A 21,989-nucleotide genomic window follows, 5' to 3' on the forward strand; every position below is an offset into this window, starting at 1 on the left:
AGCCCGTGTGTCAGTGGGTAGTGCGCTGAGTCGGAGGAGTTTTGTGCAGCCAGGTGGAACATCAGAGGTGGGCTTGTGGGGGAATCTGAAATACTGCACACGTGGTTTGACGCTGTGTTGAATAAATGCTGCAACAGTTTACAATTCGTGCAACACACACACTGAGGGGGGGGGGGGGGGGGGGGGGAATGAGTGGTTTTTGTCTTCCTGTAGACATGCACGACTACACACACACACACACACACACACACACAAAGTGAGCTGCCGCAGAACGAGGGTCATCGAGATCATCAGCGGCAGGCAAGGGGAAGCGCGTGCGAGTGTTGCGGTTCGGAGCCGAAGCTGACGGTAGAAGGGAGGCCCACATCAAACAGATGAGCATACTTCAGAGGAACTCGATGTATTTCGTCTCGGCAGGAACATCTCCCCCCCCCCCCCCACCCCTCCACCCCTCAAGCCCCCCGCAGATCTCCCGCCAGCCGCCGGTCGACCCTGCGTGTGCGCACGCACGGACACGCAGGTGGATGGCGCGCACAAAAGAACCACGCGGGGCGGATCAGCAAAGGGGGCAGTCCTTCCCTGCTCAGACCCATCTCGGGTAATTGCTCAGCGTTCTAAGAACAGAGGAAGCTTCCCCCCCCCCCACAGAATTACACAGACACACAAAAAGTTGTAAAGAAGCAATGGAGGGACTTTCCTTCGTGCATTAATATCTGCAGGGGTAGGCCTACGGGAGACCAGAGTAATTATCATTAGATAAAACTAGTCATTTTCTCACTTGCGGTTTCAAAAGTAACTCGTTTGGGAGTAACGCTGTTGTGAGACACCCTGATAGGACCGATGTGGCTTGTGGAGATGGTGTCTGTGGATGCTGCACTCTAAGTCTCGGGCATAAACAGTGAAAGAAGAATGTTTTGAAAAAGACAACAATAGCGGTATCAATCATGTCTGGTCTTGAAGAACAAACCTTTAATGCTGCAGATGAGAGCCTGCTATCTCAAGAGCATGAATGTTGTGGTTTTACATTAGTTCCAGATAAACAAAAAGTGCATGGAAGTCAAGTCTATTGTTGACTTCCTAATTCTCGACGCACTTCACTTAACAGTTACGCCTGTGGTCTTTGCTATTGATACAATTCTTCTACAGATTTCTGTAGCAGCAACTCACGCAGGCCCTATGGAAGACCACCACAACAACAACAACAACAACAACAACAACATGGCTGGCAGGTGCAGCCACTTCTGTGGGCCAGCAGAGAATAAAAAAGAAAAGAAAATGAGTCTATTGTAAAGGGTTTGCTCGCCTCTGCTGCTGCTGCTGCTGCTATTTATATGACATTAACAAACATATTCTCCCCCAAGAGCCACAGTCCAGACTGTAGAGGCCGCCTGGCTGTCTGCGAGAGGTCCGAGCCAGAGCTGGTTTAGGGCTACGACAGACCGAAAGGGAGGGGAGCCACACCAGACTGATGTGTGCTCATCTGGCTTGGAACCAGAACTGTGGCGTGGAAAGATGGAAGACATCTAGCAGCCGTCTGCTCCAGACTGTTTCCTTTTGCTTCCTACGAGAAGTGCTGATGATGAGTTTCCCTCACGTTCTCATGGGCCAGACAGAATCTCTAGTTCATCCACGATGAATCTACCAGAACAGACAGAATATTTAGTGAGATCTCTGAAGATCTTTTAAGAGCTTCTACGACACGTTTGCCGTAATCCACTCTCTTGTCAGGAGTTTGGTGAAAGCAAAATCCACCTTTGAGCGCCTCTAAATCTCACAAATGAACACATAACGGGGGCAGAGCTTATCTCCGGAACTCTTTAACAATCTGTAAGTCGTTTTTCCGAGCAGAATTATTGAGCGATTTAAATAAAAAGTCCCAAAGGGAACTCGCAACCTCACTCATGTTTGACAGCAATTCTTTCCCCTGTCCAGACTGTACATCTTTCACTGTACTATAACACTGTGTTGTTATGGTACCACACAATGCTCTGTTGAAATGTTGCAGTGCATGTTTCCATTTTGGGACCTGATTCCCAGACTCGTGGTTCAACGGTAAACACTAAATGCCTTGGATGTTTTTTTGCTAGAGTGATACTCCGCCCTTCCCAGAGTGATTACTTTCATGGGAATCTGTGGGCCCTTCTTCCCATTCCCTCGTCCATCTCACTTACAGTAACCACAGCGAAGATGAGATTACACAACGAGCTGGCAGGCAGCATCCCTTCTCACCCCGCCCGTCTCTGAGCCCCCCCCCCCTCTCCCTCCCTCTCTATCTGTGGCCTGATTGGTACCATGAGCTCATGGCCCGGCTGCCTCTAGCAGGCAGAGGGAGAGAGATGGATAGATGGACGGCTGGTGTTGGGTGTCTCTAATCTAAGCGTGTGTCACTCACCGCAGTACCAGAGGCAGCGTGGTGAGCCAGCACAATGTGAAACTAGCAAAAGTTCTTAGATTCTCAGCAGCAGGGAATTTTCTCCCTGCTGCTGCTGCGGGTGCTGCTGCGGCGGCCCAGCTCAGCAACATGCGATCACACCCACGCAGCAAAATTCTTAGAGTTCACTTTACGGCGTTAGGCGAAAGTGTTGAAGTGCAGAGTTGAAATCACACTGCAAAAAGTTGATTAAACTGTTACAGAGTCAATTGTACGAAAGAGCTGGAGTCGCTATCCAGTGTCAAGGACTTGGGTTTTTGACTCTACAGAAAGTGTATTTAACACTCTAAATCTGTATCTTATTTGCAACACTTCGTAGAGTTAAATTAACTCTTTGATAGGTTTGAAATGTAAATGCACACCAGTGTCACACTTCTGTAGGTTATTAACTCTACGTACAGTGTATTTAACACTGAGCAGATTTATTTTTGACACCAAATTCGAGTTCAAATGGAATCTCAATTTAGCTGAAATGTGCTGTGTAGGCAGCTGCTGGTGAGAAATCCCCATAAGACTCTCTCTGTGACCTGACGAAAGCTTTTTTTTGGGGGGGGGGGGGGGGTGTTGTGGTTTCAGTTAGGCTGAGGTAGCTGTGCATTTTGAGAAGCGCGCACACACACACACACACACCTGGGGCCTTGCGGCGTCCGCAACACACTGGGGTGACGTCAGGTGATCTAAACCTTTCAGTTTAGAAGAAATGAAGGCGGTTGTAGAACCTATAATCAGAAGAAAACAGCTGTGTGTGTGTGTGTGTGGGGGGGGGGGGGGGGCTCAGGGAAAGGTGACCAGGTTCCCAACAGACACACCTGACCTACACCTATTCAACACGTCCGATTGGGGAGTAGAGTGACACACAGCAGGTCGTTGCAGATTAGGTCATGACAAATACTTAACTGCTACCAGGGGGGTGGGGGGGGGAATGCAACTCTTGGCTATCTGGTTGAAGCCAATGAGGCTATTGTCATAAACATATCCGCTGCGTTGGGAGTTTTACATTTTTGAAACAATCCCACCAGTATTTCTGCAGCACATGATCATTTGGATGTTTGTTTTCAAATTGTTATGTCGGCAAAATTGCCCAGGGATTGCATCAGGGTGTTTGTTCAGTAGCAACTGAGTGGATTTGACTGGATGAAATGTGGGATTTCTGAGTGCAATGTCCATATTATGAGTATAAAAGGATTGTGCGATGCCCTGTATTGCATTATTTTAAAGAGCTTATGATGGGAGCCATGATAGCAGGGACTAAATCTCAACAGCTATATTTAGATCACATGGTCCAGGTACCAGAACTCTTACATGATCCCGCTTCAGGTTTTTTCACATCCCCTGAACAGAACAACGATGACACCAAGTGCTGAATGATAATAAAGATGACTTAACTAATCTAACGAGTCAAGAAGGCGAGCCAAGTCCGAAAAGGAATAATCTGATGCCAAATGGATTGATAGGAGGCTACAGCGCGGCCCCCTGTGCATAAGCTGCAATGTGTTAAGTGTAAAAGGCAAAGGCTATTTCGGGACATTTGAAGCGGCTCAGAGAGTCTTAAAGTCTCACCTAGTGTGTTCTGGCACAAAATAGAAGAAGGGAAGATGAGTCTAGAAGGTGAAAACGGAAAAACAAGCCAAATATAGCGACAAATGACTTCAGATGAAACCTCCAAAGATTGTTATCATTCACGGTACTTTATTTAATGAGAGCGGGCATGTTTTGATCCCTTGTGCAGGATCCCTCTGTTCCCCTGTCTGCCTCTGCATTCCATTCATATTTTCTGCTTTACTGTAGCTCCAAGACTGGCCAAGGTGGGGTGATCCTAAGTGATTTGCCAAATATGGGGAACAGCCTGTAACCTCCGCTGGGGTTGACGCATTGCTAACATAGCTGAGCTTATCCTCCCAGAAGCACATGTACTCGAAGCCGTGCCAGGAATCCACAGGTCTTCACAGTCCCACAATCCTCAAGTATGGAGCAGCAGGCCGCAGAGAAAAGAGAGGACACAGAGGCTGCAGATCGACACAAGTGGAAAATGCAGGAAAGCTGTGAGCTATTTTCTCATCTGATGATGCGGTCTCTGTTCGGTCTTGGCACGCAGACAGAGAGGGCAGACTGGACCACGGGGGGGGGGGGGGGGCGATTCAAGGGTAGATAGGAAGGGTGTCAAAAAAAAGATAGAGATGGATGCATTGCATGCATGGTGAGCATTCCAAATACCATCACGCTGATGTGTAAAACTATGTGGGGCCAAACAACGTCGTATCTGAAATAGCAACGGCGCGTCGCGCGGATCGTTTCGTTCAGGAGCAGCTCTGGAGCACGCGGGAGAGAAGGAGAGAAACAGGAAGACTCGGTTCGCTGATGAGGAACTATTCAGTCGATGAGTGAAGGAAGAAAACCAATTGGAAAAATAGGAGCTGAATGTTCTCACTTTTAAGGAAGTTCATAACCATTTGAGAGATGTCAAGGCAGCATGACATTTTTACAGAGCAAGAGCGCAGAGTAAACAGTCGGACTGCCTTTCTGCTTCCAGTGCATATGCTAATTACAGGCCCGTAGACAGAGAGAGAGAGAGAGAGAGAGAGAGAGAGAGAGAGAGAGAGAGAGAGAGAGAGAGAGAGAGAGAGAGAGAGAGAGAGAGGGCGATCAGCCGGGGACACGGCCTGCCCTGACCCGGGGAGAAAATGCGAGATGGAGTGGGTGGTTAGGAGGGAGGGCAGGATGGATGGATGCGAGAAGGGGTGTCACGCGGCCCTCGCAAGCGGACAGCTCCGAGCGCTTTGCGCTCAACAGAAGAGGGGCCGGGGGGGGGGACAGAGGGGCCGGGGGGGGGGGGACAGAGGAGCCGGGGCGGGGGGACAGAGGAGCGAGGGGAAGGGGGGCACCGGGATGCCTGACGAGGGCCTTATTTGCTGGTTGTCGTCACGCCGCTACAGGTCAGGGTTATTAGGGGGGGGGATGATGATGATGACGACGCGGCATGACAGCCTCCAGCTCGCGCGCAAACAAGTCAACTTCCCTCGTGTGTAAATGTGCAATCGTGGATTAATCATTGTCCTTCTTCATATGCAAGACCTTGACAACAAAAGGCACGTGGTAATCTCAGCCCCAGGGGTAAGAACACGGTATTGAACCACAACATGTTTCCAGTGTTTCCCGTAAGCCCGTGGGGGAGAGGTAAAAAAAATAAATAAAAAATGCTCCTTGAACCACTGAGGCGTTGCGTAATAACAAGACCTGGACTGTCCACGTTGTTGGCAGCATATCTTATCTACGGCGGTCTCTGCTCTAACTGCAGCTTTACCGGCGGATCAAAACAAACAGCAGCTGGTTTGCGACTTTTCACTCACTTCACTTATCTGAGCCGCCAGCTGCAGAGAGGAACGGTGTGTCGGTGCAGGTGATTGCCACAAACCGAAACAGCTCAGATTCAAGGGTCTGAGTTTCTTTCACGCACGGTAAAAAAAAAAAACATTAGCACCTTTGCACATGTGCGGCGTTTCAATAAAATTCTTCCCAGAGGGCGGCTTGAAAATGCAATTTGAATTTTGCGCAGGGCACGAAAAAAAGAGGAGAGACGTGTTTTTCAAGGACTTTTAGAGGGAGTGATGCAATTGCCCCTCTTCCTTGCACTCTGAGTTTCTTTTTTTTTTTCTTCATAGCAACGCACCATACTTAACCCAGTAACACACTGAGGGCGCATGGCAACAGCGCTTCACCCTATCTCTGCACCTCTACACTGCTCCATGCGACCGCAAAGCACGCAGCATGGCATCTGAACAAGGCCCCCCCCGTTTGTACGGGGTGCGCTGTCATCGGTGCAAAAACAAAAATAAGCTCTTTTTGTTTTGCCGGTGTTACTTAATCTGCAGGGATGGAGGAAACCGCGGTGGAGGGACACAGTGAGAGCGGGCGAAGAGGAGGGGGAAGGGGCTCCGCTCAGAGGCTCGGGGCACCAGCCAATCGGAGGGCGCGATCGGTTACAGGCAGGCGTAAACAGGAGTTGTTGCTGTTGGTAACAGAAATCTCATTGGCTGTTGGGAGTTCTTGCTCAATGGGATAGGTGTCTCGGCGTGTGGGTATTTTGATCACTGTTATGAGCGTGTTTATCGGCTGTTATGTGCGTCAATAACCTTGTTTTTCTTCCCTCATCTCTTTCCACTTAGAGGGGAGGTCTTGTAGTCCAGCCATAGAGGACTAACCATAGTAAAACTATTGTGTACCAAACCTCCTGAACTTTGGATACCATTAGCTGCCGGCCTAAGGAGGAAAGGCCACGTTGTACTAACTGTGCTGCAGAACTGAACACAGCAGTATGATGGAACATCCCGTAAAGGGACAAGGGTTAGAGGGGAGATATGACGCAGGAGCAGAGGTCGTTGACACCTGTATCCGAGTCACCACAGTGACGAATCGCTGTTTTGGTTCCCTATCATGCATTTAATGATCAACAATATTCATATATCAATTATAACAATGATGATACCACTAGTCCTACTGCTGCTACTGCTACCACTAAAAAAGAGTAGCAGTAATAATAATGGTAAAAAGAGTAATAATAACTATAAAATAAAAATAATTTTGCAGAAGTAATAACCGTATAGTAGTAGTTTTTAGGTAGCTTGTTTAAAATCATAAAGTCATTACACAAAAACAGCAGAATAACAAGTGGGCCAGGAGGTCGGCCTCAGTCGGCCTGCACACAGCGCACACTGTGTTTACCACACAGTCAACCCGCACATGTCGGGTTTGTTGACATGCACTTCCTTCCCGAGGAGGGGCGGCGCTACGCACCCGGCATTCCAATGTTGCTTTGGAAACAGGGATCCCGTGGCAGCCAATGGGAGGGCGGGGTATTATGACATGTGTGTTTGTGAATTAATAAAACAGTATCTGGCAGCGGATTGACTGTAGGGGGATTTTTTTAATCAGCTCACTAAAGGAAGAAAACACACTGGGCAATAATACCAATGATTAAACAAGCACACGCCGCTAAGCCAATTAAAAATCAACAGTCTAATCTCCCATCGAAGGCTTGTGCATCTGTTTTCATGGGTGTGCATTGCGATAAACACACCCCTTGAGGTGGCTCTTGTTTTTGTTTTTTTGAGACAGAAACGTTTTAATCATTTGAATTTTTTTCAACCCGAGGCTGCTATTGCGGTTCCCGTGTCAGTGTCTGTTTGTGTGTTTTCTTGTTTGTGTGGTCATGAAGATGTTTTTCGGTATTCAGCTGCTATTGTTATGACGGGGGGGTTGATTGCTGGTTCCGTCACTTGTTTGAGGCTCCTTTTACCGTCAGGCACTCGTTGTTTTCCAGTGACCATCGCTGGGAACGCACACAGAAAACAGAAGCTCCGCTATCTGGCCAATCAGAAACAAAAAAACAAAACTATCCCAATGTGGACTTTTGGGATCGTTTAACCGTACCAGCGGATTGCAAACATTTTCATCCGTTCGCGGAGTTGTAAAAGACTGAAAGGCGTGTAAGTGTGGTCTGTGTTTTCATGCGTTTGTGTGTGTGTGTGAATGGATGTACACAGCAGGAGCCACGTGTTACCTGCTACACAGGATGCAGCTGCAGCAAGTAAACAGTGGCTTCATAACAGTGAAGTGAGTGTGTGTTTTCCAGTGTATTTCCTCAAAACAGGGTGTCTTTGTTACTGCCATCTATCCTTTGTTCCTTCTGTCGGAAATCGAAGAGCAGCTCGTCAGATGGATGCGCCCTCAGGGCAGCAGAGAGGTAATCTAATCAGAAATCCAAGCTCTTCTTCTCTCTCAGTCACTCTTTGTCCACACAAAGCATTTCAGCGCAATCACGTTTGCTTAATCATTAGAAAACTGGGGGACTTTGTATTTAGGTGACAGTTTGTCCTTAGCGGTAATACTGACGGACACATCAGGATTCATCTTGTGAGCAAGAGGTTTCTTTCCAGATTTAGCGTGTTGTATGCTAAGGCCACCAAAGAAGGGGCTGACCCTGGTCCAGTTTGATGTCCTGCACTCCAGAAAATATGAAAGGAGAAAAAAAAGAGAGCACAAAGCAGGCTCTTTCTTTGGTCACATTTAAGAAACAAAGAAAAGGGATAACCAACCAAAACATCCTCCTCAACTCTACCCGGCAACCACTGTACACAGACTGCGAGCCAGCTTGTTTCTGTCCTAACAAATGCAGGCATGCATTGTATGTCACAGACAAAGGACCCAGACAGAAAGGGCCTGTAAGTTGGTCAGTTTGCATGTACTGTGCTGTTTGATTGCAGGTAGGAGGAATCAGGAAGTTTTCTATCTGCTGTTTGTCTTGATGGAATAATCATTTGTTCTGCAGTGTCTTTGTGTGCAGCTCTTGTGTGTGTGTGTGTGTGTGTGGGTGGTCACTACGATGCCGATATAAATGAAGGGGGGGGGGGGGGGGGTTCAGTGTGGGCAAGCTTTATTCACAACCTTCGGGCAAGACAAACTCTCACTGACGTCTGAGTTGGAAAGTGACAAAGACCGACTTTGTTGTGTTTGTGGGCGAACTGAAAGAAGGCAGCCTTTGAGCGACCGGCTTCGACTGCGTATGCATGTGGTCGTGTGTAGGTCGCCGCACGGGGTGTGAAGTCATATGCGAGCGTGTGGGAACTTTAACTCCCACTAGCTACGAAGGGGCGTCTCTGCAGCCTTGAGACCATGATGCCAGAATCCGCAGGATGGCGAGAAGCCCCGATTCTGTCTCTCTTAGCGTCTTTCTTTCTCTTCAACGCAGCACGAGGCTCTCTCTCTCTCTCTCTCTCTCTGCACTATTTCCAACACACTCAAAATAAACAATAGCCCCACTCATGCTGCCGCGCTCCTCCTACTCCTCCTCTCAAGGTGTGCTGGCCTATATTTAGTGCGTGTGCGTGCAGTCTGCCGCGCGGAGCATTTCGTGCCATACTACGTCCTTTCAGCTCTCCCGGCCAGACATGAGTTATCTCCCATTCAACAACAAATCCTCTTTGTTGGCCGTGGATTCAGAAGCAGTGAATGTCTCTTTCAAACACTGGCATAGATGCACCCCCCCCCCCGAGGGCACGCTTCCTTTTGATGTGGATCTTACTCAGGCATACAGAGCGTGGCAGGTGTGAGTCGCCCCGTCAGGTGTGCGTGTAGGAGAACAAACGAGCGTGGATGTGTCATCAGCCATATGGCTTTTTAGTTGCTAACTACCCACCAGGTCTGCCCACTCAAGCAAATCCGCCTCCATATAGATACACGCTGGCTCCCCCCCCCCCTCCCCGTCTCCAAAGCAGCTGCACGTTTTAGAAAAACACACTGACTCTGGTGAGCGTGCTGCCAGGGGCAAATCACAGCGCTCTCTAGGCAGATGCTCCGCCAATCGGGGGAACGCAATCACCAGCTCGGCCAATCTGGGATGGAGAGAGTGGGAGAGCCAATCAGGGCAAGGGCCAGACACTGAAGCAGTTAGAGATAGAGATAAACCAATCAGGACCTGGAGACCAAATCAATTGATGTGTTGTTTTTTTGAAGCTCTGCTGAGAAGTTCACCTTTAAAGTCAAACATGCAATGACTCCATGCACTCACTTGGTAATCCCGGCTTTATCGCCGTTAATACACAGGGAGATCCAAACTCACACATGAGCGGTGTGCCTCAGAACAAGTTTTTTCTTTTTTTCTTTCACAAACTGAAAACCAACAGGTCTGCGACGTATGTTGCAAGATGATGAAATCGCAGGACTAGGCAGAGCAAACGGCACGTTGAAGTCTGCTTTGTTTGTGCGCACGCACCCGTTTGTGTTTCAGTAAGTGTGTTTTGTCACAGGTCCGACTTCATGGACAATAAAGTTGAGAGGCGTGTCATCGGCACACGTGCTGCCAACTGTTGCCGAGACACAAAGCGGACATAAAAAACACTTAACTGACTGTGAGGGTCCACCCCCCCCCCCCCCTCTTCCCCATGGCCACGGCACACTCCAAAATCATGAGCCACACACGCCCTCCTATCCTGGCCCCATTGTCCTAAATGAATGAGCGGAGGAGTGTGTGTGTGTGTGTGTGTGGACAGCTGGCTCACTGGCTCCATCAGTAGCAGCTGCCCCAACCTCAGGCCCTCGGGGTGGAACAGTGCAGATTAGAGGGTGGCTGGGATGGAGTGTGTGTGTGTGTCTGTGTGTGCGTGTGTGTGGCCGTAAGCGAGGACGTAAGGCTGAGGCCTCATCCTCAACGAATGGACCAGAGGACCCCCTCCCCGTCTTTGTCCCACCTCGGTGTCATTTCCGTTTTTTGTAACCCTGCGGAAATAAAAGGAGAACACATATTTTGACCAAATAAAAAATGAGGATGCACCGTTATTGGGCACAGGGGGAGACAGAGGGGTAGCGAGAGGAAGACAGACAGCCAAAGTAGCCAGCGACAGTCGGTCCAAAAGGCTAGACAGCAGCATGGAGACAGCGGGCCGGCGTGGAGGGTTTTGGGCCCCCACTGGCTGCTGAGGGGGGGGCGGCCACGGTGGCTTAGCGACAGCTGTTACTCCCGCCTATAGGATATTTGAGCCAGGCCCTTTCAAAAAGCCAAGGCTATGAAGGAGAATAAGGGTTCCACTTTTCCTGCTGAGTGTGTGTGTCTGTGTGTGTGTGTGTGTGTGTGCGAGCTGGAGAAGGAAAATAAATAAAGAGCTTTTGAAATAGATGGGTGTGGATTCCTGCCAAGACATAAAAAGCGGCACACTTCACCCCAAATGTCAAAAAGAGCAGTCTGGCCCGACTGATAGGAGGGAGGGAGGGAGGGAGGCAGGCTTGCACCACCTACAGACCCATTTGGAGCCCTGTCCTAATTCATGTTGATTTATTAAGACACAGCAACATCCTCAGGAAAAGCACCACGGCGTGTTGACCCAGAGGAGTCATCCAGGGCGCAAAAACACGCTATTTGCACAGCGATAAGGGCTCGTGAGACTCTTGCAAACGCACCGTTCTGGCGCGCTGCAGAGCCTTGAAACATCTCGAAGAGCCCACAGTGCTTAGGAACAAGAGTATTGAGTCATATGTTTGCAAAACTCCAGGACGTGGAGATTGACGACGGAAAGGGGATATATGCGGTGGATTCTCACAAGAGAGATAGTGTATGACGCATCGTAAATAGCGCTGTGAGACTCCCTGACCCTTTACAGACAATTGTGCAAAGTCTTTCCCCATGATTTTATTATCTGATTTAATCAGATGCTCGCGCAAGACCGGCTCCCAGCTGATTGCTGGATGTAGATTCTATTTACACCCTCCACTGTCCCGTCCTCCTCCCAACGTCTTCCAAAAGGCACAGCAAACCCAGTGACCCCTGTTGCCAAGGCAACACGTTAGTCTGATACAGACTGACGGCTCTATTGAGGGACGAGCGCCGCTTAATTAGGGTGAGGGATGCCCCAGAAATTAGAACGACGGTTGATTCAATTAGCGAGCCTTTGTCTGCGCCTTGTTTGTGACACACATTGCTGTTAGCCTTAAACCCAAAAGTCGTTTGTCTTAACACATATCTCGGCCAAAGTAAATAAACGAGAGAACAATGCTTCCTTTTTTTTTTTTTTTTTAAATAGAGGGTAATGTGTTCTATGAGGGTATTTGATCCCACATGGCGCAGTGGGAGCCGGGTAATGAACGCCGTGGTGCATTCAGGGGATGCCAGAGACGGTGTTCAAAGTTATTCTAACAGCAGCAACTGTCGGCTGTGTCTGAGCCAATCGGAAAGGCTGCCAGGGAGCGGCGAGGCAATCAGCTGGAAGCAATCTCCCCGCAGGAGGGAAAGGACGAGACCGGCTTCAGACGTTTCATTTCATTATTCCTGCGTAGTGGCGCATTGCACAGAATAAACAAAACGCGCTGTGATCGCATTTTCTCCAATGTCGTTGAGGTCCAAGTCACAAGCCCGTCTTCACGTAACAGTTGACCATGCACTTTACAACGTTTGGACCTTGAAGATGGCGAAGGTTTGGAACAGCTGCCTCCATCGCAGTTGATCTGAGAAAACACATTAGTGAGGAGAGGTTGATTCCCCGCTCAGCTGTCAGGGAAACGTTTTGCGTGTTTGGCAGATATCGTCGGAAATGATTCGGCAGGGTAATTATGGAGTAAACAGGACATGTATTAAGGTGTTTATTTTTCACTCCTTTGCACTTTGAAAACTAGATTAGAAAAAAAGGCAGCATAAGTCACCTGGACCCACATGTGTGAGTGACTGTAAGATCAAGTAATTTAAAGTGCTGTATGGCACAACTTTTTATTTTAATAAAGGATCAGTCATAGAATATAACACAAACACGCGTGCATACACACTACTCGGCTAGTTGTACCTCAAATGACCCTAACTCATGTTGGTTAGGCTCATAATAATTTCGTCAGTCCATTTGGGTAATTAGCAGTAGGTAATAGATTTGAATCAATGACTATGGTCATAATCTCGATAGCAGGATATTGCCTGAACATACCTGGTCTAACTGCACAATGTGGCCCAAGACACATACAAGAAAAGACCATTTTAATATAAGAAATAACAAATAAAATCAAACATACTTCTTAATGTGCAACATACGAGGGATTAGTTACCAACATAATAGTATGCAAAACACTTTTCTTGCACTCTCCTGTGTTACGTTCAAGAATTGAAGACTCTGACAGTCAATAATCTGCGATATATTTGGGGAAGTATTGTATTGCTGTGTCTTTTTACCTTCAACTAATACCACCTTCAGGGATCCTCAGTCTCATTTAAGAAAAGAAATCATTCTGCTTTTTGCAACTCTGCATATGCACTCCATTACTCCAATAGGATTATGATTTCAAGGATCGACAAAACATCAATAAAATCAACCTCTCCCATGACACTATTACTGATCCTGACCCTCGACAAACCGTCTCCATCTCACCCTGTCAGTACATTTCCATCAGCACACTGATGACGATCATGCGATGCCCCTATTTACCACCGAATCATTATTAACAAACAGAGACAAACCGTGTCAGGGATGGCCTTTGACACAGAGGAACTCCAGGCACCTGGCCTGCTTTTCCTGACACACTCCACTGTCTGTTTCTGCTGCAAATCTGTCAGATGGGTATCTGACTCCGATGACAGATTGGGTGGGAAAAATACAGAACCAATCTCACACACACACACACACACACACCTGTTCTCAACAAACATAAGGCACGCTTCTGCTTTTGTCTCTGCAAGCATACACAAGTGGATGCGCATGCGTAAACACAGAAGAAATACCCTGCCAGGGGTACGATTGTCATTTGACCCCCCATATCTCCAATGTTTGCCCTCACAACAGCACACGCCTGCTGCATAGCTGATAACAATCTGTCTACCTCGCTATCTGACTCTGTTCCTGCGCCTACCTGTCGGTCGCCGCCGTTTACCGCCGGCCCAGCAAGCACTGTCCGACCTGTCTGCTCCTGCTAAAGCCCTGCGTTAACAAGGCACGCCTATTAGGAGCCCCTCCGATCTATGTCCTGATCGCAGATTGAGGGCAACCGGTCTTTCCTGTACATCATTCTGTCCGTCAATGCACCACCAGCTCTTTGTGTTTCATAGACGGACTGCTTGATCTAATCAGCGCGATCCAACGTCTTACTTTCCAACGATATAATGCTTACCTCCAACGACATAATGCATGACCTCATGGGTGGAAAAAAAGCACTTTACAAAAATGCTGTGAGTGCAAACAAAGTGGCAGCTTGTGAGAACGCTTGAACGCACGATTAGCATCAAAATATAAACATGGATGATTCCATTTCATGACAATGTGAAACGATCCGTTTAATCTCCATGTTGTTGGGTGTCTTCATGTTACTGTTTGTGTGCACCTTTGTCAAAATCTCTGTAATCCTGAAACAATCTGCAACAAACTTTTATTAATTTCCATCAGATAACAACAACTACTTATTGAAACCGAGACAGACAGCATGGAGCACTCAAACAGGCAGAAACATAAAACTGATGACATTGGCTTGAGGCAACATGTTGAGACTTCACAAGACTCTATAGCTTAACATTGCTGCAACAAAGACAGGTGCACGTGTGTGTATATATGTGTGTTTGGTGCAAACACTGAGCTGAAGCAAACCCAGCTGCGCACATACCAAACCCAGCTGGAAAAATCAATGCAGCGCTACATTGTACGGGCACAAGAAAATAAGGAGGTACGGTGCGCAGTGGCTCTATTCAAAAATGAAGCTTTTTTTTCTTACATCTTGAGTGCAGGCTTGGCTTCTCTGGCTTCACCAATGTGAACTCTCTGAGACGTGAGCAAACGTACAATACTTGTGTGTTGGAACCTCCCACAGAGAGGAGCTGCTTTGCTGAGCGCGTAGATACATAATTCAAAAACTTGAATGTATCAAGACCAAATCACATACAGTATGTGCAATCAGACATGTGGAATATGAAATACTATGCATTCCTTCAAAAGGTTCTTGGAAGCATTTAATAAAAAAAAAAGGCCCTTGGAAAGATGAAAGAACTTTTTTGCAAGGAATGTAGGGGCACTCATTAGGGTTATATGATGTGAGATTCAACCATGCGCAGCAAGGCTTCTTCTTTAATCTACTCATGCACTTTTTTCGAGCGTGTGTGCGATGCCGCTCACGCACATGTGACAGGTAAGCCGCCGCGCCGAGAGGATTCAACACCGTCTCCTTAACCTCGGGAGCCAGGGGCTTCTTGCAGCTCCGGGGACGGAGTGTTTTGTTAACTCTGCCCCATCTGACAAATGCTCGGTATTTCTCGTATGGGGCTGAGTCGAGGGTGTGAAACCGAAACGCGGCTTTGGCACACTCTCACACCTGGGTAACAGTACACGCGACCGGTCAACGCTGGACCATGAGCCCCGCTGTGGAAGATGAGACAGAGGGGTGGGTACAAGGGTGAAAGATCAGCCTCGCACTCCTCCGAGAAATGAGCCCGGCCCTAATCCTCGAACCCGGAGGGGGGGGGGGGGGGGGGGGGGGGGGATTCCCGTGGCCTTTTCGATGGACTAGAAGAGGTTGAGGGTTGAGGAGAAGACGGAGGTGAGGTGAGAAGTAAAGGCGAGGTTTTGGATACCTCTGTGAAATCCAAAGAACGACAGGTTCTGTGTCAAAGAGTGCATGTGTGTGTGTGTGTGTGTGTGTTCTGAGTGTGTGTGTGTGTGTGTGTGTGCTTGCAGCAGCTGCCAGGAAAAAAGCGCTGCGCGGTGACTTCCAGCGAGATCAGACGAGAGACTGGAAAGTCCAAGCTGACTCACCGCTCTGTCACCTGCACAAAAATGTAGCGACCCCAGCAGGAGAAACAGAGAGAGAGAGAGAGGGGGGGGGGGGGGGGGGGGAAGAAAGACAGACAGACAGGAAGACACACCAAAAAAAAAAAGCAGACAGAACGCAAACACGCAGCCGGCCGGCTGAGGTTGCGTTGATGTTTGCTGCCAGCTTTCACCGTGGAGCCAAACAAAGAGCACGCCACTGACCCCCCCACCAGCCTCCCCTTTTCGGGTGTTGAGCAGAAGAGCGTAAGATGTTTGAGGGCTTTGAAGTCTGAAAGTCAGAGAGAGAGAGAGGGGGGAGAAAAAAAAAAAAAAGAAAAAAAAAAGGATCTTGAGGAGAACAAATGCTTTGATCGTGTGTCAGGGAGTTTTGGTCTTTGTTAAAGAGATGAGTGAGTTAAAATAAATCCGGCGTTCTGGTGTCGTCTAAGTCTACACTGGGCGGAATACGGTGCTTTTGTCTGACGTTTGAATCACTTTGGGGTATAGATTAGTTGATAGATTGGGGGTTTGGAATATCGTCTCTTGAGTGAAAAGACAACAAATAGAGAGTGATCCTTTGTCAAATGATACATTTAGTGGAGGATTAATCCCATTAGACGGGCAGATAAGCTTGAGTACCGTTCCAAAGCCCAAACCAAAATAATCTTGAGACTCGGCTGCTGGAACATCATCACACGTGAAGACAGAGCATGTCGTTATTTCACATGTGCTGCTTCATCTTTAAAACACTCAGTGCCCTAATATTATTGAATCCAGACAATTTAGTGAAGTGGAATTGTCTTTTTTTCTACTTACTTGGAAAATGCAGTCACTTTGATGTCGGAAAACACCGTCTGATGTGAGCCAGGCATCCCCTTTCTCTGTCAGAATGGGTTCCACAGAACGATGGAGTTACAGCACAGACGCTAGATGGAAGGAAGGCAGATATGATGTCACTTTCGTGTGAAAATCTCAAAATTTCACTTTCAGGGAGCTAAGAAAAACAGCCTGTTTTCAGTATTGTTTCACTGTATTTGTAATTACTTCTCATACAATTTTATAAACAACTGAGCTGACGCAGTTCTAAAAATGCTTTTATATTGATAGTCTGTCTTCTATACAAAGATAGAAATTGGTCCTTGAGTTAATATCATTTTGTCAAACAACAACATTTGGCTCAAATGTTTTGAATTGGTGCCTCGGTGAATCACGCTCTTTGATTAGCCATTATTACCTCATTAGAGGGGAAATCATACTTCAATAACAAATAGCTCAGCTGTATAAAAGGAGCGAAGGGGGTCAGGAGGAATCGGGCCAAGCGAGGTCATTTTAATTCGTTTTTTTTTTTAGTTTGTTGGAGTGAAAGGAGGCGCATCATCTCCTGAAAACTGTCTACACAGTTCCACTACAGTTCTGTGACCACAGGCAGGCAGATACCCTGTTAAAGAGCACTGCATTAAACACCCCGGGTTGCCAAACACTCATCCCATTTACTTCAGTCACCTGCATTTACCTCCCCACTGGCGCGCGGGCAGACGTGTTTGTTTGTAGTGAAAAAACGCCACAGCCGGCTGTAAAAGTGCGGCTGAGTGAATAAAGAGAATCCTGCAGGGTGAGTAATGTGAAGCGGTCGGAAGTTAAAACTGCAATTCTAGAAAAATCTAGAAAATCTTTCAAAATTGACCGCCTGACACCAGACTTTATATGATGCATGACATTCAGTAAGCAGTGGTAAGAGTCACTATGGGATTAATATAGGAGCATGTTTGCTATGTAGACATATAGCGGAGCAACGTACAGAACCAGTCAAACGTCTGGACACACTTCCCCCTTCAAGTGAATGAGAAAACGTGTCCAAACCTTTCACTGGCACTGTAGAGAATAAGTCGAATTACTCCAATCAAGAGTTTTTCCAGTTTTTGGGGTTCTTCTTTGAGCATGGAGTCATTGTTGCTGGCAGAAAATCACCAGTGCAGCAGTGTCCTCAGCAGAGGGGTGAACTTGCAGCCCGGGCCTGCAACAAAGAGGGTAAGGTTACCTTCTTAGAAGCCTTCAGTGTCCCTTGCTTTCCGAGTAGTACCATGTTTACCTCCTCGAGTGGTAGAAGAACAAACTAACAACAAATTGGAATCAAATAACACCATGCAAATGAAACTGATTAGTTCTTGGTTCATTGTGAATATTATTTAGCGCTGGGATTTGGAATCAAGGCCAGGCTATCAAACATATTGAGACTACACCATAGAAACCATCATCAAAGTGTCGTACCCCGAAGCGTCTTTTAACTGCACGACAAAAGAAGAGCCTTCCATGAAACTTGTGAAATTACTTCTGACTAATGACTGCAAGAAGATCCCTGCAGTGAGTCTCGCACCTCAAGGAGTCCTCACCGAGCCAAGTCCATTTATATGTCCATCGTTCACACACATGTACACACAGTACATTTCCAAATCCGCCTACAATCATGAGTTCATTAGTTCCCTCCCGTGTCGTGCTAACCCACCCTCCCTCTTCGCCCCCCCCCCCCCGCACCCCCACCCCCCCATCCATCAGCTCACTAAGCCCTCTGTGCAGTGTCTCCAGAGGACCTACTGTGTGGCAGCAGTCAGTGGTAAGGTTTCCTAAACACAGACACACTTGGGGTGACAGCTTTCCACTTTACTCTTTCTCCCCTCTCCTGACATATCCAGACACATGCGGCTAATCACCAGGAACGGATGGAGGGAGCGTATAGCGATAGTCTGCAAACGTCAGATAAACGTTCGAGATCCAAGAGAGAGAGGGCCACTTCTACAGGCCCCCCCCCCCCCCTCTTCTCCTTCCAGTCGTACAAGCCAAAGCAGCTGCCCCACGCGCACAAAAAAAAAAAAAAATAGTTCAAATCCACCCTGGACAGGTAGTGCCACATGTGCGGAATTAAAAGTCTCTCGAGTGCGCCGGTCCTCGGGTTACCAGCTGCACGCGACAGCTGCCTGAAAAGGGATCTGGTTTCTGGTGGTTTTTGTACAGTTGGTGAGAGATGTGCAGCAAAAAGCAGGGATTGTTAACCCCCCCCCCTTCAACTGCCCTCCTCCTCGCGAGTAAAGGACAGTTTGACTGTCGGGGACAGGAGGAGCATTGTCTTACCTCCATGAACTCAAAAAGAATGCGGTACTCAAATAGGTTTTGCATGCGCTGGTAGGCCCAGCAACAGCTTGATGGATGTCACCAATGCTTATATGTTTTTCCACTTCTTGTTTGCTGTGTTTCACATCAGACTCTATGATAAGACATGGTCCGCGAATGCAAACTGTAGGTGAGTGGATTCCGATGTTGCCGCTGTGCTGCAGTCATTATCATCTGATTTGAATACAACACGCTCACACACACACACACACACACACACACACACACACACACACAGCTTAATCTGCTCTCGCGCACAAGACGGGGCCCGAGCGTTTGCACGGACTGCGAGGGGCCCCGGCCCGAGGCGCATGGAGAATAGGCTCTTGTCTGAGGAATACGCTGCTGGTTGTGAGATAATGTGTGATTCATACTGGGGGGGGGGAGGGGGGGGGGACGGCGAGCTGTGAGGGGAACCGATGCGTTCCGTCTCTGACTGCTCTGCTGTCCTACCTATCTCTGGAGAAAGACCTCTCTGTGCGCCCCGTATGTGTGGCTCGCTGTTAAGGTCGATTACAGATAACGCAGCCAAAAAGAAGGTGATGTCGTGTTTCCAGTTATGAATAGGATGTTATTCTCCGAAGGGGGGGATTGTTGTTGAGGGGGAAGAGCAACGCTTGTGTGTGGAACAGTTTCTTAGATAAACCACATTTATGTTGTTGCACCGTATACCTGCACATGTAGGCTTTTGTATCAAATGATTTGAGGATGGCCATTATGTGCTAGTGAAATTCTTAGTGTGAATAGAATCTTTCACTTTCTTTCACTTTAAAGACAGCGTATTCTCTATGAGCAAGTAACTGAGGCAAAGTGAGGTGGACTTTCAACCTTGAAACCGTAGTTTGTGTCCCCAAATATCTAAATGATATAGTCCTTGTGTTTTCTGTACTGCAGTCTCTAACCAGTACGTTAGAAAGTGACACCAATGCATGTATGCATTAAGAAAGTTGGTTATGGAACGTGCTATGCCAGCTTCCTGTTGGTGATTTCCCCTCCTGGTCAACTACGAGTGACACCAACGGCTCAAATGTCCCTTGGGAAAGATACTAAATGGATAATAAACAAATATGTGAAAGTAATATGTACATTTTAGCTGTCAGAAGTTTTGCTAATGGGGCTATTTACACTCACTCCACAAAAGAAAAGAATTACATTTATTTAAGTGCTGTATTCATTGTGCTACGTTTCTTTATGGAGGCTCAAAACATCCCGAAAACAGCCACCTGAAAAGGTAGAATCCTCTGATTTGCGATTTGAGATGATGCACTTGTATGATGTGTAAATGCATTTATGCACCGTCCAGGTCACGTTGCACCACTATAATCCCTGCTTATATATTTTGGTTGTTATAGTCCTGTTGTTTATTTGTCTCTATGTAGAAATGAGAGCAACGTGTAACCGGGGACAGATTCCACGTGTGTGTATACACGGCCAATAAATTCTGATTCTGCTTTGTTTGTGCATCAGTTCACTCGTTTATCTTGCTTCGCGCTCTTTTAACGATCTATCGATTTGCTTCTTAACAGGCGAATGTGATTTAACTAACTAGGATAAGAAGAAACACCTCCAGCAGGTCTGATGGCCGCAAAGCAAAGAGCACATGTTTTCTTGTTGCCGGTCCACAGTGTACTTGACAGCGTGATCCAGGGTTGTGTAACTATGCGGGGAGCACGGGAACACATCATGCTGTTTGTTTGGTAGGGCTACTGACGCCCTCTGACTCCCCTGACTACAACATGTGCAGAGAAACCGCCTGCAGAAGCATGTCAGCTGATCAGAGAATTAGCTATTTGTTTTTTTATTCTGTTCGGTACGGCCAAATCGTCACTGTGTCTGACCACATATACTTAGTGCATGACTGCAGGCTTTGATATTTGGTGCCTTACATGTCAAACACATTTAGTCACAGTGAGTTGCTTGTTCCTGGCCTTTTTGCCGCGGCACATACGGAAGGTTACACTTTAAAATTATTAAGTCTGTTTTCTTTTTTTTAATGTCTAATAAATTTACATTTACAACACACATATTGACGTGTGCCGATTGTGGGCTTTTTATGTACACTGTACAACTAAATCACAAGCTTGTTCTTTACAAATGGATAATATAGAATATAACATGATCCCTTCTTCCTGACTAAATCCTTCTTTTCATGTAGGGGCAGTTAATACAGATTTTGTTTTACTTTATTGATGTCTTAGTCTGTAATCTATTGTGACACTCCCTCTGTATTGGAAGAAGGGAGAACTGCTACCAAACATGTGACCCTTTTCCCATGTAGCCTTTTAAAAAATGATACATTTTACTCCATGTGTTTGTTGGATTGGGTTTAACAATTATTTTTTTAGGCAGCAGGCCCGGACACAGAACGTGGGGCAAAACAATCTGTCAAACAGTTGCTGCAAATCCAGGCCATCGATAGTATGCAATGAGCACAGCGAAAGCACAAAGACAACGAGCGGCTCCACAGGTGACCTGACCAGGATGGAGCTGTGTTTTTGTTTACAGCTGTCCGACGCATGGCTTGAACAGAATAAAGGAAATCACAGGAAATCATAGTTTAGAGCATTTTACGGTAATATTCTCCAACAAGCGTGCCTCTGATTTGATTGATATTGCTCGTTTATTAATCTGATCCAACCAATGTTAGTATTTCCGTTTGTCGTTGAACGAACCCTCTCACTGAACTGTTTTGATTCCTAACAACCTTCTCTGGTTGTTCAGAGGGGGGGGACGGGGACGTTGCAGGGACATATTGACTTGCCACATAATTCACTCTCATTACACAATTCTAATTTCATGTTCTCTTGGGTTTCTCCAGGCACAGGGAGAAGTGACTGAATAGTGTGGAAATATTAGAGCAAATTTAATTAAGAGGCTGGCAGAGGCAGTGTTGTTTCAAACCAAACCGATTTGTGAACGGGGGTCTGTTAACAGAGGGATCCGAAGGGAGCAACCTGGAACATGTTGCAGGTACATGTGAAATTCCACTGAGCCAACTGGGCCTGAAATACTGTGTCTATTTCTAAACACTTTGGCTATGAATAAATGTTTTGCTGACATTCCCTGGGGTTCTCCATCAGAGGGAAACACAATGTGTAAAATAGAAGAAGGACGTACTTACTTACTGTACATAGCAG

Source organism: Pungitius pungitius, chromosome 5 (assembly GCF_949316345.1).
Source record: "Pungitius pungitius chromosome 5, fPunPun2.1, whole genome shotgun sequence".
Taxonomy (NCBI): Eukaryota; Metazoa; Chordata; class Actinopteri; order Perciformes; family Gasterosteidae; genus Pungitius; species Pungitius pungitius.